This window comes from Doryrhamphus excisus, chromosome 7 (assembly GCF_030265055.1).
Source record: "Doryrhamphus excisus isolate RoL2022-K1 chromosome 7, RoL_Dexc_1.0, whole genome shotgun sequence".
Classification (NCBI taxonomy): Eukaryota; Metazoa; Chordata; class Actinopteri; order Syngnathiformes; family Syngnathidae; genus Doryrhamphus; species Doryrhamphus excisus.
This window is the reverse complement of record NC_080472.1, coordinates 3,158,222-3,165,290: the sequence shown is the minus strand read 5'-3', so window position 1 is coordinate 3,165,290 and position 7,069 is coordinate 3,158,222. Positions and strand designations below refer to the sequence as shown.

The window sequence follows — 7,069 nt, the reverse complement described above, 5'->3', positions numbered from 1 at the left end:
TCCATGGAAACCAAAATCATAAATACTTACAGTATGCTAGTTCCTTCAATAACAACAGCAGCAATAACACTTATTACGTCCGCTCCCCTTGGGATGGCTGTGTCTTCCAGCACAAAATGCTAGCACTTTGTTGAGTGTTTGTAGCGAAATCGACAGCTAGGTATCCACTCTGTGGCTAGCGAGGCGTCATTTTAGTCCGCCAGATAAAAATAGTTTTTCACGTTAGCGGTAGCTTGGTTAATATAGTCATGTATGCAAACAGTACATTGTTGGCGTTTTTTTTTTTTGCATTAAAATAGGTATTTCCCATGACATCCGTTGTTAGCTAGCTCATATTAGCTTGTCTTCTTGCAATAGGAATTAGAATGGATGGATTAAAATTCATAATTTGTCATGGAAAAGTTTCATTTTGGGAAACAAGGACATACATAAAATTCTATTTTTACAGCTGCCAAGGTAGTTTACATTAATATTTAAAATTGTATTAAATATGCAGTCATATGGGTCACATGGTGGAGTAGTGGTTAGCATGTCAGGCACACAGTCTGTGTTTGAATCTCTGTCTGCATGGATGCAGTCATATGCAGGATACTTTGCTTCATACAAAATATTATGTTATATTTCATTTAATTGCACATGTTTACATTTTATTTCCTGTGGACCCAAATGACACTTTACAAACGCTAATATAAAATATATAAATACAATATATAATAAAATATGTTTATTTAAAAGATGCGTATACTGTGGCTAAGCGAGCTAACTAAGTAACTACGCTGTAGGGGTGTAACCAACGAAGGTGGGTTGAGTGCTTGCAAAAGCGGCAGTGATATGGGGTGACTCCTCTTGTCGCTCTTGCTACTCTTTGGCTGCGATGGTGGAACGGCTGCGGCACGAGCACCGGCACGAGCACCAGCACAAGACCAAGTTCCGAACTACACGAGAAACCTAAAGACGAGGACTTTGTGATTTCGCTTCAAAAACATTTTTTTTAAAAAAAAAAGTCAAAATGTATGCCGAAGATTACTATTTGCTTTCAAGTGAGAAATATTAACTTTGCCGAGGACGAGGACGAGGACGCGTCGGTAAAGGTAAGTGAGCACTCAAGCTAATATTAACGCTGGCTGGTGTTTCATTTTGCTACTTATCGCTTTTTTTGTGTATCTTTCAATTGTACAGTGTTGCTATTACATTTTACTCTTTTATACATTTTATTTTTTATTTTTTCTACAACTCTGTCCCGTGATTAGAATGTAGTTCATATCAGTTTGTGTAACGTACGAGTGTACGTTAACCGAAAAGTAAAAGCTTGGTATATGTATATATATTGATGGTGAAGTCTGCAAAAACAACAAGGCAATTTTCCAGCAAGATGCACTCTCCTATAATGGAGATGTTTGATACTAATTAGATATGTCAGGATGATGATTGTTGTTCCTCCATTGATTCCCTTGAAGCAGGACAACAAACAGGGCTGCCATTGATTCCCCTCAGGCGGAGCAGCGGTCTCCAACAGTAGTCTTTGGCAGTAATGCCAGTAGATGGCGGCCTCGAGCCTGTGTCTGCTTCAAGGAACTTGGGAGTTTTCAACTCTGGTGTGCTTTTTAAATTTTTTTTTTTTTAAAGCATCATGTCAGATAAATTGAACATTTTGTATTCGCTCTCAGTGACCTCAGACCCTGAGGCAAGTGCCCAGAGAGAGGTAAATAATACAATGATTGACAGCGCCTGGCGAGTGCTTTTGAGAAGTCCTATTCAATTTTGGTGTGTGTGTGTTTTTTTTTTTTTAAACCCTTTCTCCTCAAGTTATTCCATTTAGTAAGCAGCGCTGGTGAATGTGCTCTGCAATATGTCACAGAAACATTTGTCACAAATGTGCCCTGGCAATAACAGTAATGCAGGGTTTGACGACTCGGTAGCTTTTACTTTAATTAAATGTTATTCTTGTTAAGATAATGTTGCAAGGGTGGCTGCTGGCTGATGGAGGTTGGAGCGGTGGAGCCGCGGTTCATCTATAGCAGCGGTCTTTAAAGGTGTTGAAGCCCCCGAACTAAGTATTTTACACCCTATTGGTTTTGGAAGTTTACCATACGAAGATACTGTAAGATGTAACGGGTGTGTATCGGCAGGAATCTGGCGATACGATACGTATCACGATATATCACGATACTGTTAACAAGGTGATATATTTTTTTTTCTTGTAGTTAAAGATTATTTCCTGGACAAACTCAATTACTTGTACATTTTCTTTCTTTGTAGAACACACGTTTTTTTTCTCTTAATATTTTGACATTATTCTCGTACAATTTTGACTGTTTTCTTGTTAGAATATATATATTTTTTGTTATTTTGTTCATTATTCTAAAAAAATTTTTCCCCCTTTTTAAAATACACATTTTTTCTCTTCATATTTTGACATTATTCACGTAAAAAATTGTCTTTTTTCTTGTTAGAACACACAATTTATTTCTTAATATTTTGACTTTATTCTTGTAAAATTACAGCTGTTTTTTCTATTTCTGGTCAAATTAGGACTCGTTTAGGTTATCATTAGGTTAACCGTTCTCTCCTAACATTTTTCCTTTATTGTAAAACTAAATTAAATTGATGTTTAATTTTTTTGCTATATTTTAACTATAAAGTGACACTTGTAGTTAAAGATTATTTCCTGGACAAACTCAATTACTTGTACATTTTCTTTCTTTGTAGAACACACGTTTTTTTCCTCTTAATATTTTGACATTATTCTCGTACATTTGTGACTGTTTTCTTGTTAGAATATACATTTTTGTCTTAATATTTTGTTATTATTCTCAATTTTTTTTTACCCCTTTTTAAAATACACATTTTTTCTCTTCATATTTTGACATTATTCACGTAAAATTTTGTCTTGTTTCTTGTTAGAACACACAGTTTATTTCTTAATATTTTGACTTTATTCTTGTAAAATTACAGCTGTTTTTTCTATTTCTCGTAAAATTAGGACTCGTTTAGGTTATCATTTAACTATATAGTGACACTTGTAGTTAAAGATTATTTCCGGGAAAAACTCAATTACTTGTACATTTTCTTTCTTTTTTATTTTGACATTATTCTCGTACAATTGTGACTGTTTTCTTGTTAGAATATACATTTTTCTCTTGATATTTTGTTATTATTCTCAAAAATTTTGGATTTTTTCCCCCTTTTTTAAATACACATTTTTTCTCTTCATATTTTGACATTATTCACGTAAAATTTTGCCTTTTTTCTTGTTAGAACACACAATTTTTTTCTTAATATTTTGACTTTATTCTTGTAAAAATTACAGCTTTTTTTTCTATTTCTGGTAAAATTAGGACTTAGGTTATCATTTAACTATATAGTGACACTTGTAGTTAAAGATTATTTCCTGGAAAAACTGAATTACACCAGCAATATGCACTTACTAAAGACATTTTTATTCCATTAGAACAGTATGTTATGCTGTATCACAAACTTTCCTCTGTAAAAACTAAAAGTGTAGCATTTGGATGAATAAAGCTCAATTTTTTTCTTAATATTTTGACTTTATTCTTGTAAAATTCCAGTTGTTTTTTCTATTTCTGGTAAAATTAGATTAACTCTTTTTGACACTGAAAAGGGTTTGGAAATGTTATCAAATGTGCGGTTGATCAAAGTGGTATTAAAACGTATTGATTGTATTGTACGGCTGTCACAGAGTTGAATGGAAAGACATGCAAGGAATTATTATTGCTGGTTGGTCTTCCATGATTTCATGTTTTTGGTCCAGTTTAGACGACCGCCCCCTCGGTCGCAGCAGCATCAGCAACGGCAGCCACCGTGTTTCCAGTCTGCTGAATCCTTTCAATTGGGAATCCTCCATGTTCTGAGAGATCAATACATGTAATCAGTGTTGATAAATGGGAGAACACTGGACATTGTTTCTCAAGGACATGTTATATCGGACTTTCAGGCTTCCTCTGCATAGCAATGTTCTCACCTTGCATTTTATGTATACTGTAAAAGTGTTTTAAAATCCATGTGTGTACATTACCACATTTTGAGTAACACATAAATACTGTGTTTTATTAATTCTGTACAAATAGAAAAGAAGTATTTGCTGTGCCTGCATGTTGCAATAATACGTAGGCAGAAGAATACGTACTTAGTCGTGAGTCACTACACTGAAGAAAGCCTTCCCCCCCCTCCTGTATTATGTCTCCCAAGTATGAGCTAGACTCCTCTGGTGGCTGGGCTTCAAACAAAAGCGAAGCGGAATTCGACAAATGCGCAGAAACGCATATCAACACTGGCTGCATGCCCGCTCGGTCCATGCCACTCAAACACGACAACCATCATGAAGGATAAAGATAAATGGAGAAAGACAACAAAGAATCTGGAGGAAATTGACAAATTTCGAATGACAACACACTACAAACGCATAATGCAGAATATTAACCACTATCTGTACAGTAAGTGATGGAAAAGAACTGTTTGCTGTGACTGCACACGGTGGAATAATACGCGAATAAATGAAATAACATAAAGTATAAAGACATGCGGCTGCACGGTGGTTGTGTGTTTAGCGCGCAGACCTCACGGCTAGGAGACCAGGGTTCAATTCCACCCTCGGCCATCTCTGTATGGAGTTTGCATGTTCTCCTCATGCATGCGTCTTCGGGCATGCGTAGAGGAAATTGACAAATTTCCAATGACAAGACACTACAAACGTATAATGCAGAATATTATCCACTATCTGTACAGTATGTGATATCTAATAGAAAAGAACTGCACGTGATGGAAAAATACGTGAATAAATCAAATAACATAAAGTATAAAGACATGCAGCTGCACGGTGGTCGTGTGTTTAGCGCGCAGACCTCACGGCTAGGAGACCTGGGTTCAATTCCACCCTCGGCTATCTCAGTGTGGAGTTTGCATGTTCTCCTCGTGCATGCGTCTTTGGGCATGCGTAGAGGAAATTGACAAATTTCCAATGACAAGACACTACAAACGTATAATGCAGAATATTAACCACTATGTGTACAGTATGTGATATCTAATAGAAAAGAACTGCATGCGATGGAATAATACGCGAATAAATGAAATAATATAAAGTATAAAGACATGCGGCTGCACGGTGGTCGTGTGTTTAGCGCGCAGACCTCACAGCTAGGAGACCAGGGTTCAATTCCACCCTCGGCCATCTCAGTGTGGTGTTTGCATGTTCTCCCCGTGCATGCGTCTTCGGTCATGCGTAGAGGAAATTGACAAATTTCCAATGACAAGACACTACAAACGTATAATGCAGAATATTAGCCACTATCTGTACAGTATGTGATATCTAATAGAAAAGAACTGCACGCGATGGAATAATACGTGAATAAATCAAATAACATAAAGTATAAAGACATGCGGCTGCACGGTGGTGGTGTGTTTAGCGCGCAGACCTCACAGCTAGGAGACCGGGGTTCAATTCCACCCTCGGCCATCTCAGTGTGGTGTTTGCATGTTCTCCCCGTGCATGCGTCTTCGGGCATGCGTAGAGGAAATTGACAAATTTCCAATGACAAGACACTACAAACGTATAATGCAGAATATTAACCACTATGTGTACAGTATGTGATATCTAATAGAAAAGAACTGCATGTGATGGAATAATACGCGAATAAATGAAATAACATAAAGTATAAAGACATGCGGCTGCACGGTGGTGGTGTGTTTAGCCCACAGACCTCACAGCTAGGAGACCGGGGTTCAATCCCACCCTCGGCCATCTCAGTGTGGAGTTTGCATGTTCTCCTCATGCATGCGTCTTCGGGCATGCGTAGAGGAAATTGACAAATTTTGAATGACAAGACACTACAAACGTATAATGCAGAATATTAACCACTATGTGTACAGTATGTGATATCTAATAGAAAAGAACTGCACGCGATGGAATAATACGTGAATAAATCAAATAACAAAGTATAAAGACATGCAGCTGCATGGTGGTCGTGTGTTTAGCGCACAGACCTCACAGCTAGGAGACCGGGGTTCAATTCCACCCTCGTGCATCTCAGTGTGGAGTTTGCATGTTCTCCCCATGCATGCGTCTTCGGGCATGCGTAGAGGAAATTGACAAATTTCCAGTGACAAGACACTACAAACGTATAATGCAGAATATTAACCACTATGTGTACAGTATGTGATATCTAATAGAAAAGAACTGCACGCGATGGAATAATACGTGAATAAATCAAATAACATAAAGTATAAACACATGCGGCTGCACGGTGGGCGTGTGTTTAGCTCGCAGACTCGCAGCTAGAAGACCAGGGTTCAATTCCACCCTCGTGCATCTCAGTGTGGTGTTTGCATGTTCTCCCCGTGCATGCGTCTTTGGGCATGCGTAGAGGAAATTGACAAATTTCCAATGACAAGACACTACAAACGTATAATGCAGAATATTAACCGCTATCTGTACAGTATGTGATATCTAAAGCCATTTTTCCGCTTGCTAACTGCTAGCATTCCGTGGAACTCCCACCTCCACGAAGATCCTTAATAGTTGAGAGGATGCTCACTCTCTTGTGTGTTCATTTCATATAGAGCCAATGTGACACAGAAAGATGGAGTGGACATACACTCTAATATGTGTATTTATATTAAATTGACTTTTATATTAACAATATGCAGTACACGCAACTCCTAATTTTCCATACTATAATCAGGCAGTCATTTTGGAATTACTGCATAAAGAAACTGTCATCTCACACAGTGGAGTGGACGCGATGGCTGAACTGAAGTCTCCAAATTGAAACGGCACCCAGCATGGAGGTAAAAGCCATTAAGGGCTTCAGCCCACTGGCTCCCGGCGTCTTATTCATTCTAAAAACAAAGACAAACCCGAGTAGAAAGGGCGGAAAAGAAAAGGCAACGTGAAAGACTCCAGAGTGCTTCTTGCCTCGTGGGTGCTCCACTGTGGACAGGAAGCAAGGTGATGGACTTGACCGTTACAAAACATCATGGATGCTCCCCTCGGGGCAAATGGAGGACTAACGCGTACACCAGACAGTCTCTTAGTCAGTGTATTGTTGTGTTG

General features: G+C 38.1%; 1 protein-coding gene across 1 annotated transcript in view; it reads left to right on the top strand.

The window, feature by feature from the left end:
- The first annotated feature begins 531 nt into the window (after positions 1–531).
- Positions 532–7,069, top strand: part of LOC131132286 (multiple epidermal growth factor-like domains protein 11) — a 104,891-nt gene continuing 98,353 nt past the window's right edge. The window contains 1 exon segment of the mRNA XM_058077780.1: positions 532–1,091. The gene's annotated coding sequence lies outside the window, so the exon portion shown is untranslated.